The 13,896-nt window shown below is 41.6% G+C and overlaps 1 pseudogene; it reads right to left on the bottom strand.

Moving 5' to 3' along the window:
* Nucleotides 1-11,206: 11,206 nt before the first annotated feature.
* Nucleotides 11,207-12,626, bottom strand: LOC117518137 (annotated as a pseudogene).
* Nucleotides 12,627-13,896: the final 1,270 nt, after the last annotated feature.

Here is a 13,896-nt window from a genome sequence, read left to right as displayed (position 1 = left end):
AGCCATTTCTGTTCCCTACTGTTTTTAATATGACATCACCTTATGAATTATCATTATTTATTGGCCCAGAGCTAATCACTATTTATTGGTACTGAGCGTAGTGTTAAAGGCATGCTACCCTTCTAACCTATCACACTTGCTCCAAATAAGCGTCACATGGAGCCGGGGCCTAACCCAGCAGTCATGGGGCATGAGACAGGGTACACTCCCATTATTTATTTAGGTAGAGTTAGAATTGTAAGATTTTTTTCTGGTTTTACAAAAGCCACTTACCACACATAGTCATGAAGGAAGCAGTGAAACATTTTTTGTTGTAACCTACGAACACTCCCTAATGTTCTGTATAGTAAATGCCGATGAAATTTTAATGGCTCCATTCTATGTTGTTTCATACTCATAGTTAAACACAAATCTTGATAGCTGCTGCTGTTTCAGATGAGATTTTGTAACAATTTTATTTTTTTTAAACCCAGCTGCTGATATTAAAAATCTTTTTCGATGTGTTACACAACACATCAGTTAGCTTCATACATGAGAAGGAAATAATTTGTTAAACATTAAACTTGTCGTTTGGATTATAAATGCATTTGAAAATAGACACGAAGATGTAATATGTTGTTTTTGAATTTGCAAAAGTGTCAATGGAAAATGGCATTTGAATATATTGATTCTCTATATTCTGTAAATTTCTGTATATATCATGAGCTGTAACACTGATAAAAAGGACATAGATTATTCAACAATAAATGAGAAAGATAAAAGCAGCTTGTTAAATATTTTTAATAAAATAATGGCAAAGAATTGAATAAGGAAAGTCACATCTGCGTATCTCCTCTTTGAACGGTTTTCAGATTTAATATCTCGGGTAGTGTGGTACATGCAAGTCTGGCTCCATGTAACATTTGCGCTTTTAACTTTGAATTTTCTTTTATCTTCTGTTTTTGAGTTGGTTTTTAATTATGTTTTAATTATGTTGCCTATAATAATAATAATAATAATAATAATAATAATAATAATAATACATTCCTTTTAAAGGCACCTTTCTTGACACTCAAAGACACCGTACAGTAAAACTTAAAATCAAAACAACAACAACAAACAATCAACAACAATCAAAACAACAATAATAAAATCAATAAAATAGACAGAGCAATATGCATCAGGAGGAATAAGCACTCATAAACAGACGTGTTTTGAGTTGTGATTTCAAAAGGGGAAATTAATCAATGTTTCTGATTATTATGCTTTCCTAGACATCTTTCTGTCACTATTTATTTAGTCATTGCTCATAACAAGGATTCTGAGGAATGTAATATATTTGTCCTGTGTGTGTGTATGTGTGTGTATACAGTGACAAAAATAAGTATTTGAACACCCTGCGATTTTTCAAGTTCTCCTAATTAGAAATCATGTAAGTGTCTGAAATTTTCATCTTAGGTGCATGTCCACTGTGAGAGACATAATCTAAAAAAAAAAAAAAAAAAAAATTGGTGTTCTGTTGAGATGAGGTGCGTCGTCGAGATGAGGTTCCTCACGTAAATGCACGTGTGCACTGAAAAAATTACTTGATGAAGTTTGCTTATTTTGATGGGCAAGTAAATGTATAAATTGTTCATCCGAACGTAGTAATGTATAACATTTACACACTATAAAACGATAAGTATTTTTAAACTGGAGTTAGCTTATTTCGACAGGCAAAATATACATATACATACATTTATGTTCCTAACGTAAAATACAGAAAATATTTTACTTACTAGGCTATAAATACACTGAATACAATTAATAAAAAAAAAACTTTGACGGAAAAAACAAAAAAACAAAATGCGCATGCGCATTTGCACGTTGAGCGAGTAACATCATCTCCACATGTGCATTTGCACGAGGCAACCTCATCTTGATGGGTGACGTCTTCAAGTCCGGGGTAGAGCGATGTGCGCATGCGCAGTAGACTGACGCACCTCATCTCGACGTTCACCTCATCTCTACGGGACACCGGAAATCACATTGTATGATATTTTAATAATTTATTTATATGTTACTGCTGCAAATACGTATTTGAACACCTACCAACCAGCAAGAATTTTGGCTCACACAGACCTGTTAATTTTTCTTTAAGAAGCCCTCTTATTCTGCACTCCTTACTTGTATTAATTGCACCTGTTTTAACTTGTTACCTGTATAAAAAAAAAAACACCTGTTTGCACACTCAGTCAATCACACTCCAATCTGTCCACCATAGCCAAGGCCAAAGAGCTGTCTAAGGACACCAGGGACAAAACTGTAGATCTGCACAAGGCTGGGATGGACTGCAAGACAACAGGCAAACAGCTTGGTAGAAGACAACAACTGTTATGATTATTTATTAGAAAGTGGAAGAAACACAAGATGACTGTCAATCTCCCTCGGTCTGGGATTCCATGCAAGATCTCACTTTGTAGGGTAAGGATGATTTTGAGAAAGCTCAGAACTACACAGGAGGACCTGGTCAATGACCTGACGAGAGCTGGGACCACAGTCACAAAGATTACATTAGTAACACATGATGCTGTCATGGTTTAAAATCCTGCAGGGCAGCAAGGTCCCCCTGCTCAAGCCAGCACATGTCCAGGCCCATTTGAAGTTCACCAGTGACCATCTGGATGATCCAGAGGAGGCATGGGAGAAGGTCATGTGGTCAGATGAGACCAAAATAGACCTTTTTGGAATCAACTCCACTTACCATGTTTAGGGGATGAGAACAACCCCCAAAAAACCATCCCAACTGTGAAGCATGGGGTGGAAACATCATACTCTGGGGGTGCTCTTCTGCAAAGGGGACAGGACGACTGCACCGTATTGAAGGGAGGATGGATGGGACCATGTATTGCAAGAGTTTGGCAAACAACCTCCTTCCCTCAGTAAGCGCACTGAAGATGGGTCATGGCTGGGTCTTCCAGCATAACAATGACCCCAAACACACAGCCAGGGCAACTAAGAGGGGGCTCCGTAAAAAGCATTTCAAGGTCCTGGAGTGGCCTGGCCAGTCTCCAGACCTGAACTCAATAGAAAATCTTTGGAGGGAGCTGAAACTCCAAACCTGAAAGATTTGGAGATCTGTATGGAGGAGTGGACTAAAATCCCTGCTGCAGTGTGTGAACTACAGATCAACAGCAAGCATTTGACCTCTGTAATTGCAAATAAAGGCTACTGTACCAAATATTAACATTGTTTTTCACAGGTGTTCAAATACTTATTTGCAGCAGTAACATACAAATAAATTATTAAAAAATTCATACATTGTGATTTCCGGATTTTTTTTAGATTATGTCTCTCACGGTGGACGTGCACCGAAGATGAAAATTTCAGACCCCTCCATGATTTCCAAGTGGGAGAACTTGTAAAATTGCAGGTTGTTTACCAATGAATATGGCTTTATACATCCTGAAGAAAACCATACACCCTGAGGCCGAATTGATAACGATTTTATCATATACCTATAAATGATAAATGCACGCAGAACACAATGCGCGTGCCCTCTCTTCGCTCACTGCCTCCGGGGGTACGGATGTGGGACATGCAAAGAATCCAAGTCATGGCCATGGACCTGTGCGGCTGCGGTTACCGAGACCATGCAGCGGGCGCTGCGCATCAAAACAGTGAGTGTAGTCTCTGGACCTGTTACTGCATGCAGCTCAGCAGACAGGGGGGTATTGTGAGTGGCCCGCTGTGGTGCTTACTGAGCCTGCAGACTCAGTAAGCGAATCGGAGGCAGTGAGAGCAATCGCAATCATGATGCCGACCGGTGCCGCGACCGGCCTGCCTGATAAGGACGCAGAACACAATGTGCTGTTAAAAAAAAAAGATAAGAAGTATGCAAAACTGCACTAAAAAAATCCACAAAACTGCGAGGCCGCGAAAGGGAGTTACGTTCTAAAAACAACCCACGATAGGCAAAATCCGTGAAGTAGTCAGCATTATTTTTTACAATTATTATAGATGTTTTAAGGTTGTAAAACCCCTCACTACACACTTTATGCACTTTTCTCAAACAGGCATTAACATTTTCTCACTTTTCTCTCCTGTGTAAACACTCAAAGTTCAAACCTTAGTAGAAAAAAAATAGAACGTTTTTCTATAAATAATTATGATGGCTTTCAGAACTAACAAATTTAATTTTAACAATCAACCTATATACCTATATATATATATATATATATATATATATATATATATATATATATATATATATATATATATATATATATATATATATATATATATATATATATATATATATATATATATGTGTGTGTGTGTGTGTGTGTGTGTGTATGGGGGCGGCAAACAAAGGAACTTGAACTTGTTTGGGGTGGTACGTACATCACTATATATAGCTGTAAAATTAATTGCATAGTGGAAACACAGTTTTACATTTTATCTATTTATGGGGTGGGGGTTCAACCCCCATGGACGCCAAGGACAAAGATAACCAGGATATTATTTCATTAAGGTCTATACCAGGATAAAGAAAAGATCCATTAGCTTATAATTATAATTATAGCAGCTCATTACCAAGTGAGAATAAGACTCCATTCAATTTGCCATTAAACTGACTGTCTTGTTTGGCATTGCAAAGTCGTAATTTGTTCTATAATTCACAGGGAAACGACTGCGCAATCAGTCAAACTTGCATGTTAAACAAGCCCAATACCCACAAATACATTCAATAACTGCAGGGTGTGGAGGTGGGGGTGGGCAGAGCTGGGCTGAATTGATAGGCTTATTAAAACAACACCAATGGAACATGTCAGTGGAACAAAGCAGCCATGTCTTTCTGTAACATAGTTTGATAATTGGGCTCACCAGCTCACAAAAGCTGCTATTTATGCTTGGAGGGTGGGCTAGTTGGGGTGGTGGCGCAGTAAGAATGAGGTGTCATAAACTCTTTATTGCCCCAGAACAGAAGTTGCCATTGATCTTTGTGATGAGTACAAAAGATGAGAGCCATTAAAGTGTATACAATGCACTGTAGCCTATAAAAATGAGTTCTAAATACACCTATATGCCCATATGGAGGTAGAATAAAATCATATTCTCCCTTTGTAACCTTATCGTCTTTTATTGCAGTTGACAGTTTATAGCCTCAACTTCTATAAAATTTGGCAGGTTTCTACAAAACAAGCCAAACTGCTGAAGGTGGTTAGGTATTTTAAAAAGGCCAAATTATATCTTCTCAATTATTTGGTGATATGATTGTGGAGGACATGGAAAATACAGTATTTCTTTCAAAAATTCAACACATTAACTTTGAATGTTACATATTAAAAGGAATTTGCTCCAGCATATCCCTTATGTATATTATATAATATGTTAGATAAGACACTTTATAATCTTGTGTCTTTAGATATATTTCTAATCCAATTACGTTTTTTCCACAAATGTGATTGGTTAATCGTGTGAGATTTCAGACCGTATAATATCACAGTAACGGTGGCAAAATATTTGACTGTTTCACATTTACATGTATTCCTCCATGCCATGACCGGTGTTCTGACGAGATGTCATTCCAGCCGACATACCAGCCCTCCGCGCAACTGCGCATGCTCACGCATGTGCAATATTGTCGGGATGCGGAACTGTCAATTTATGCTACGAGGCACATAATTTGACAGAACACCTGCTGCGCACACTGCTACCCAGATGTCATAATGGCGCTGTTAGCTGAGAATGCTGTTTCACATTAGATGGATTTAATGGATTTTCACATTTGATGGATTACTCCGCACCCTGACCGCTGTTGGAGCAACGCTGCCTCACGGTAAGCCTTGCTGACTGAATTATCTACAGAAAAATAAACCGTGCAAACGATGGAATTGAATTAAAATGGGAATAACCCCCTTCTGTCTGATGATTTGCTGATGTTCATGCTGATTATACAGTTGCAAATTGAGCTTTAGTGGAGATGCGTTAGTGGTGCCGGTAAAACAGTCATTCCATAGCTAACCACAGAAGTTGTTGGGCACTGTGGAGTTTCTATGATGATCAGCCTTTTTTGGAAGGAACAATGCCATCTACTACTATCACACTAGATTTTTAATTAGGCATCTTTGCCATCACTATGTCATTGAAGACGGTGTGTCTTGGGGAATTCTGTAATGTGTAATTTAAATGTTGTACATCCATGACTAATTTGTTAGTGTGTTTGTGTGTTTAACCATTTTCACCAATTTTATAAGATTAAGTGAAATTTTATGTTTTTCATTACAAACGTGGACAGTGCAGCTATTTTCAGTTTACTTTTTCAAAGCACATTATATACAACCCCTGGCAAAAATTATGGAATCACCGGCCTCAGAGGATGTTCATTCAGTTGTTTAATTTTGTAGAAAAAAAGCAGATCACAGACATGACACAAAACTAAAGTCATTTCAAATGGCAACTTTCTGGCTTTAAGAAACACTATAAGAAATCAAGAAAAAAAGATTGTGGCAGTCAGTAACGGTTACTTTTTTTTTTCTGCTCATTGACATTGACCCTATGTGTCTTTTTGCAAGGAATGTTCTTGCAGTTTTTGCTCTATGGCAAGAAAAATGATTTCATCATCCCCAAACATCCTTTCAATTGTCCAAAATATCAACATAAACTTGTGCATTTATTGATGATGTAATGACAGCCATCTCCCCAGTGCCTTTACCTGACATGCAGCCCCATATCATCAATGACTGTGGAAATTTACATGTTCTCTTCAGGCAGTCATCTTTATAAATCTCATTGGAAAGGCACCAAACAAAAGTTCCAGCATCATCACCTTGCCCAATGCAGATTCGAGATTCATCACTGAATATGACTTTCATCCAGTCATCCACAGTCCACAATTGCTTTTCCTTAGCCCATTGTAACCTTGTTTTTTTCTGTTTAGGTGTTAATGATGCCTTTCGTTTAGCTTTTCTGTATGTAAATCCCATTTCCTTTAGGCGGTTTCTTACAGTTCGGTCACAGACGTTGACTCCAGTTTCCTCCCATTCGTTCCTCATTTGTTTTGTTGTACATTTTTCGATTTTTGAGACATATTGCTTTAAGTTTTCTATCTTGACGCTTTGATGTCTTCCTTGGTCTACCAGTATGTTTGCCTTTAACAACCTTGCCATGTTGTTTGTATTTGGTCCAGAGTTTAGACACAGCTGACTGTGAACAACCAACATCTTTTGCAACATTGCGTGATGATTTACTCTCTTTTAAGAGTTTGATAATCCTCTCCTTTGTTTCAATTGACATCTCTCGTGTTGGAGCCATGATTCATGTCAGTCCACTTGGTGCAACAGCTCTCCAAGTGTGTTCACTCCTTTTTAGATGCAGACTAACGAGCAGATCTGATATGATGCAGGTGTTAGTTTTGGGGATGAAAATTTACAGGGTGATTCCATAATTTTTTCCTCAGAATTGAGTGATTCCATATTTTTTTCCTCTGCTTGGTCTAAAAAAGTAACCGTTACTGACTGCCACAATCTTTTTTCTTGATTTCTTATAGTGTTTCTTAAAGCCAGAAAGTTGCCATTTGAAATGACTTTAGTTTTGTGTCATGTCTGTGATCTGCTTTTTTCTACAAAATTAAACAACTGAATGAACATCCTCCGCGGCCGGTGATTCCATAATTTTTGCCAGGGGTTGTACATGCTCCTTTGTACGCGGTCTGTCAATAAAGTATAGGTCCTTTTTATTTTTTTCAAAAACTATATCGATTTCATTCATATGTTTTTACGTCAGACATGCTTGAACCCTTGTGCGCATGCGTGAGTTTTTCCACGCCTGTCAGTGACGTCATTCGCCTGTGAGCACTCCTTGTGGGAGGAGTCGTCCAGCCCCTCGTCGGAATTCCTTTGTCTGAGAAGTTGCTGAGAGACTGGCGCTTTGTTTGATCAAACTTTTTTCTAAACCTGTGAGACACATCGAAGTGGACACGGTTCGAAAAATTAAGCTGGTTTTCAGTGAAAATTTTAACGGCTGATGAGAGATTTTGAGGTGATACTGTCGCTTTAAGGACTTCCCACGGTGCGAGACGTCGCGCAGCGCTCTCAGGCGCCGTCGTCAGCCTGTTTCAAGAAAAACCTCCACATTTCAGGCTCTATTGATCCAGGACGTCGTGAGAGAACAGAGAAGTTTCAGAAGAAGTCGGTTTCAGCATTTTATCTGGATATTCCACTGTTAAAGGAGATTTTTTTAAATGAAAGACGTGCGGACGGATTGCAGCGTCGGCTCGCAGCCGCCGCGACACTCCGCCACAGGAAAAACACCTCCGTTGGAAGCCTTAAGGACAAGTTGGAACATGTCCAGCTGTTAAACAATTTCTGATATACTCACTCCACTGAAAGCCATCAAAAGCCGCCTGGATTTTACAAATGGTTATCAACACGGAGGTGTTTTTCCTGTGCCGCCGCACCGCGCCGGCTGCGTCCCGATGCGCGGACTGTCCGCATGTCTTTCATTAAAAAAATCTCCTTTAACAGTGGAATATCCGGATAAAACGCTGAAACCGACTTCTTCTGAAACTTCTCTGTTCTCTCACGACGTCCTGGATCAATACAGCCTGAAATGTGGAGGTTTTCAGCTTGAAACAGGGTGACGACGGCACCTGAGAGTGCTGCGCAACGTCTCGCACCGTGGGAAGTCCTTAAAGCGACAGTATCACCTCAAATCTCTCATCAGCCTTTAAAATTTTCACTGAAAACCAGCTTAATTTTTCGAACCATGTCCACTTCAATGTGTCTCACAGGTTTAGAAAAAATTTTGATCAAACAAAGCGCCAGTCTCTCAGCAACTTCTCAGACAAAGGAATTCCGACGAGGGGCTGGACGACTCCTCCCACAAGGAGTGCTCACAGGTGAATGACGTCACCGACAGGCGTGGAAAAACTCACGCATGCGCACAAGGGTTCAAGCATGTCTGACGTAAAAACATATGAATGAAATCCATATAGTTTTTGAAAAAATAAAAAGGACCTATACTTTATTGAGAGCCCTCGTATTATATTGGAATTTCATTTTATATTTCATGTGTGGTGGCCAAGCAGTTAAGTGCACTTGTCTCTAGTGTAGAAGCATCCTGGTTCAAGCCCACTCTTGCCTGTTCTCCATGTAATGTGGAGTTATATCAAGAAGGGCATCTGATGTCAACAAATAAATTATGCCAAATCAACATGCAGATCCACCTTGGATCTGTTGTGGTGACTGAAGTTATTGTTCTTGGCCCCACAAATCTTAGAAACATGGTGTCTAACCAGATCCTTACTCTGGATGGCATTACCCTGACCTCTAGTAATACTGTGAGAAATCTTGGAGTCATTTTTGATCAGGATATGTCATTCAATGTGCATATTAAACAAATATGTAGGACTGCTTTTTTGCATTTGCGCAATATCTCTAAAATTAGAAAGGTCTTGTCTCAGAGTGATGCTGAAAAACTAATTCATGCATTTATTTCCTCTAGGCTGGACTATTATAATTCATTATTATCAGGTTGTCCTAAAAGTTCCCTGAAAAGCCTTCAGTTAATTCAAAATGCTGCAGCTAGAGTACTGACAGGGACTAGAAGGAGAGAGCATATCTCACCCATATTGGCCTCTCTTCATTGGCTTCCTGTTAATTCTAGAATAGAATTTAAAATTCTTCTTCTTACTTATAAGGTTTTGAATAATCAGGTCCCATCTTATCTTAGGGACCTTATAGTACCATATCACCCCAATAGAGTGCTTCGCTCTCAGACTGCAAGCTTACTTGTAGTTCCTAGGGTTTGTAAGAGTAGAATGGGAGGCAGAGCCTTCAGCTTTCAGGCTCCTCTCCTCTGGAACCAGCTCCCAATTCGGATCAGGGAGACAGACACCCTCTCTACTTTTAAGATTAGGCTTAAAACTTTCCTTTTTGCTAAAGCTTATAGTTAGGGCTGGATCAGGTGACCCTGAACCATCCCTTAGTTATGCTGCTATAGACTTAGACTGCTGGGGGGTTCCCATGATGCACTGAGTGTTTCTTTCTCCTTTTGCTCTGTATGCACCACTCTGCATTTAATCATTAGTGATTGATCTCTGCTCCCCTCCACAGAATGTCTTTTTCCTGGTTCTCTCCCTCAGCCCCAACCAGTCCCAGCAGAAGACTGCCCCTCCCTGAGCCTGGTTCTGCTGGAGGTTTCTTACTGTTAAAAGGGAGTTTTTTCCTTCCCACTGTCCGCCAAGTGCTAGCTCACAGGGGTTGTTTTGACCTTTGGGGTTTTTTTTCCGTAATTATTGTATGGCTTTGCCTTACAATATTAAAGCGCCTTGGAGCAACTGTTTGTTGTGATTTGGTGCTATATAAATAAAATTGATTTGATTTGAATTGAATGAGACATATTAGTTTGAGATTTAAAATTTTAATCTCATGAACAGCCCTACGACAGACTGATGTCCTGTCCAGAGTATACCCTGCCTCACGCCCTATGAGTGCTGGGATAGACTAAAGAACCCCTCCCCCCCCCCCCCCCCCCCCCCCCCCCCCACCGGCCCTGACCCTGATTGGAGTAAGTGGGGATATACAAAATGACAGTGAAATACATGTTTGATAAAACATTAACTTTTATTTTCGGCCCAACTTTTATTTTTCACCCAGATTTATTTTTGGCCCATCACAAGAAATAATTTGGGCAGTTCTGATATATGCAGTACAGTTTTTATTATTCCAGTAGCAATTTGCTGCTCCCACTCCTGTTCTCAGAGAAGAAGGGAGTAGATGAAGGGGGTGATACAAAATGTGGCACCGTAAGACAGCGACAACAATCGTGACATTAAGAAACACCAATAAAGACAGTGCCCACAACAACAACAATGATGCCAACAAGGAGAGAAAGCAGACACACAACAAACAAACAAGCAGACGACAGACAGTAAGAAGCCAGGATGACATCTGAGATCCTAGATATACGCAGGAATTTATATGAACTACTGTGTATATTGAGAAAACACTGAGGGCCTGATTTTGTTAATTGTGTCGGACGTGGCTGACACTCATTCCTGAATGCATACCACCTGGTGGGAGAAACAGAAAACAAAAACAAAGCCAGCCAAACACCCCAGCCCACAACAGTACCCCACCCTCACGGGAAGCCTCCCGGCGACCACACGAACCTGGGCCAGGAAAAACACCCCCCTCCAGGGACCATGGCTGGAATGTTGGCTGGGAGCAAAAAACACCTCCTGCAGCTTCAGTCTCAGCTCTGTGTGCTGACGATCCAGCTGGGAAAGCCTGTCTCCACGAGCCGAGCGTTACTGTGCTCTGAAGTCAGCTCTGTCATCAGCTGCTCAACCTCATGTGAATTTCATCATGCGGTCATTGACCCTCTCAATGTTGAGCTTCTCCTCTTCTAGTTTTTCCTTCAGCTGGATGATACGAGCTTCCAGCCACCTCTTCTCTGCCAACAGGGAACTCTGTGTTGAGACTATAGATCTCATCTTGGAGCTCATCCTTTCACTCCCTGAGCCTGTCTGCAGTAGACAGCTCCTCCTGGATGTGTAACATGTCTCCCTCCATGGCTTTAAGCTTCTTATCACTGTCTTTAGCATCATTAACTGCTTCATCCCCGAACATTCACAGCTCTTCCAGTCCTCTCATCTGGTCTTTCATTCGGGCCTGCAGTTTCTTCAAGTGCTATAAGACATTATCGCGATTTTCAGTAGCATCTTCAAGATGGCCTTCAAGCCCTCCGAGATCCAGCTCCCGTTTCTTCTTGGCAGAGTGGGCCTGGAAACATTACCTATATACATCCTCCAGCTGAATCTTCATCTCCTCCAGTTGCTGCTCCATGGCACGCTTGGACCTCTCCAAACTATGAACTCTTTCCAAAGTAATCCGTCTCGGTCTTGAGCACTTTATTAAATCGGTCAAGTTCATCTTTCAGGTCTGTAAGAGTCTTTAACTCTCTTGCCAGGGTCAACACTTTTGTCTCCTTCTCCCTGGCCTCCGCTTCGGCACGATCATACTCCTCTGCATATAGAGTAGCAATACGTTTCTCTTTGGCCCACATCTGGTCAGACTTTTTTTGCTTCCTCTCCAGATTGGAGACGATCTGCCGAAGGTGGTCCTGGTCCACCAAGAGGTCATCCATTTCTCATGCTGCATCGGATCTCTATCTTATCCAGTTTGTCCATAGGCTGAACTTTTCTACTCCAGCTGCCGCTGAACACCGTCCAAATTCCCATTGGACTCCTTTGAGGCCCTCTTCAGCCCCCTCTACTGACAAGGCGTTCTATCCTGCCTTTGTCTTTCTTTCAGCCAGCTGAGTCTAGAGAGCAAAGACGTACTTCTCTACAGTCTTCTTGCTCTCGTTCTCTTCTTTCAGCTTCTCCCGCAAAATATACCCCTCATCCTCCATCTACCCTAGGCAGATTGAGAAGGAAGGTGTCTATTGGACTTCCTCTTGGAGCAGCTCCTGAATGTCCTGCAGCTGACACTCCAGTGCAGAGATATCTTTTATTAAATTTGATGGTCTTGCCTACTGCTTCATTTAGCAGACCTGTTAGCGTCTCCACCTCTGACTGCATCTTTGCATTCTTTTCTGTCAACTCTTGCTTCTGTCATTCACTTTGCACAGATTTGGCCAGGAGTTCTTAAACCTGTGCATTCAGCCTTCTTTCGACCATGTTCAGAGTCTGCCTAGTAAAAAAACAAAAAGAAAAACACAAACAACCATTACGACCCCCCCAGGGAACACCACAACCAACCCCAGGGGTGCAAATTGGGATGAAGGAAAAAAAAAGAAAAACACAAACAACCATTCCGACCCCCCCCCCCACCCCCCCCCACCCGAGGACCGTCCCATCAAAAAAGAAAAAACAACACAACCCAAACTTAAGCTTAAAAAAAAATGTAACCCCCCCCCGGACGACATGTAGGGACCAACACCCCCAGAGGACATCCCGCCAGCTCCAGGAGTAATAACCACAGCCGAGGTCCCTCTGTGATCCAAAGTCTCCCACGGGGGCTCCCAGTGCCTCCCAGAGAACCGTTCCATCAAACCCCAGGAGACACCCCCGCCATGACTAACAACAGACCCAGCCCCGGCCGTCTACGGCTAGATGGTCCCACAGTCATTTCCCCCTCCAGAGGACACCACAGTCACACCCTGAGGGCGGAAACTGGGGGAAAAAAAACAAACAAACAAAACAACAACCCCAACCCCACCCCCTCAGCGCAGGGGAAACTGGAAGTACGTCCAGTGTCACCAACCATGACTATACCCCAAAAGTCAACCGGGAGGAGTGGAACAGCGGTAATGGCGTATGGCACAAAAGGGCGCCACCCCTCTGACTTTTAAACCAGCCACCAGCTGCGGGTATATGCCACTGCCTCAAACCTCAGCTACGCCGATGGCGTACGGCTCAAAGGCGCGCTGAAGCCGGAGGTGGAACAGGGAATTAACAAAAAATAAAAAACACCCCTAAACCCCCCCAGGGTGCAGAGGTCATCTGGGAAACGCCCAGCACAACCAAACTGCACCACTCCAGCAACGCCGACAACGTACGGCTCAAACGGCTGGAGCCGGAGGAGAAGAGAGGGAACAACAAAAACAAAAAAAAAAAAGAGAAAAAGAAAAAACAACCCAATTACCCCCCCCCCCCAGAGGACCGTCCCATCAAACCCTGGGAGGTGAAACCAAAAGAAATAAAAAAGAAAGACTAACAAACAAACATAAAGTCACCTGGGTCCAACTATGCTCCAGACAGCCTGTATTTTCACGCCACCAGACCACTGACAGTGCTTAAAACCCACAAAAACAATTTGAATCACACATAAAACCCCACAATTAATAAACCAACAAGAAACCAACTAATAAGTGACTTATACCGTCAAGCTCAAACAAATGGAACATTTATGTTCCACTTTAAGAGCT

The sequence above is a fragment of the Thalassophryne amazonica genome, chromosome 10 (genome assembly GCF_902500255.1).
Source record: "Thalassophryne amazonica chromosome 10, fThaAma1.1, whole genome shotgun sequence".
In the NCBI taxonomy this organism is placed as follows: Eukaryota; Metazoa; Chordata; class Actinopteri; order Batrachoidiformes; family Batrachoididae; genus Thalassophryne; species Thalassophryne amazonica.
This window is presented reverse-complemented; position numbering and strand designations above follow the sequence as displayed.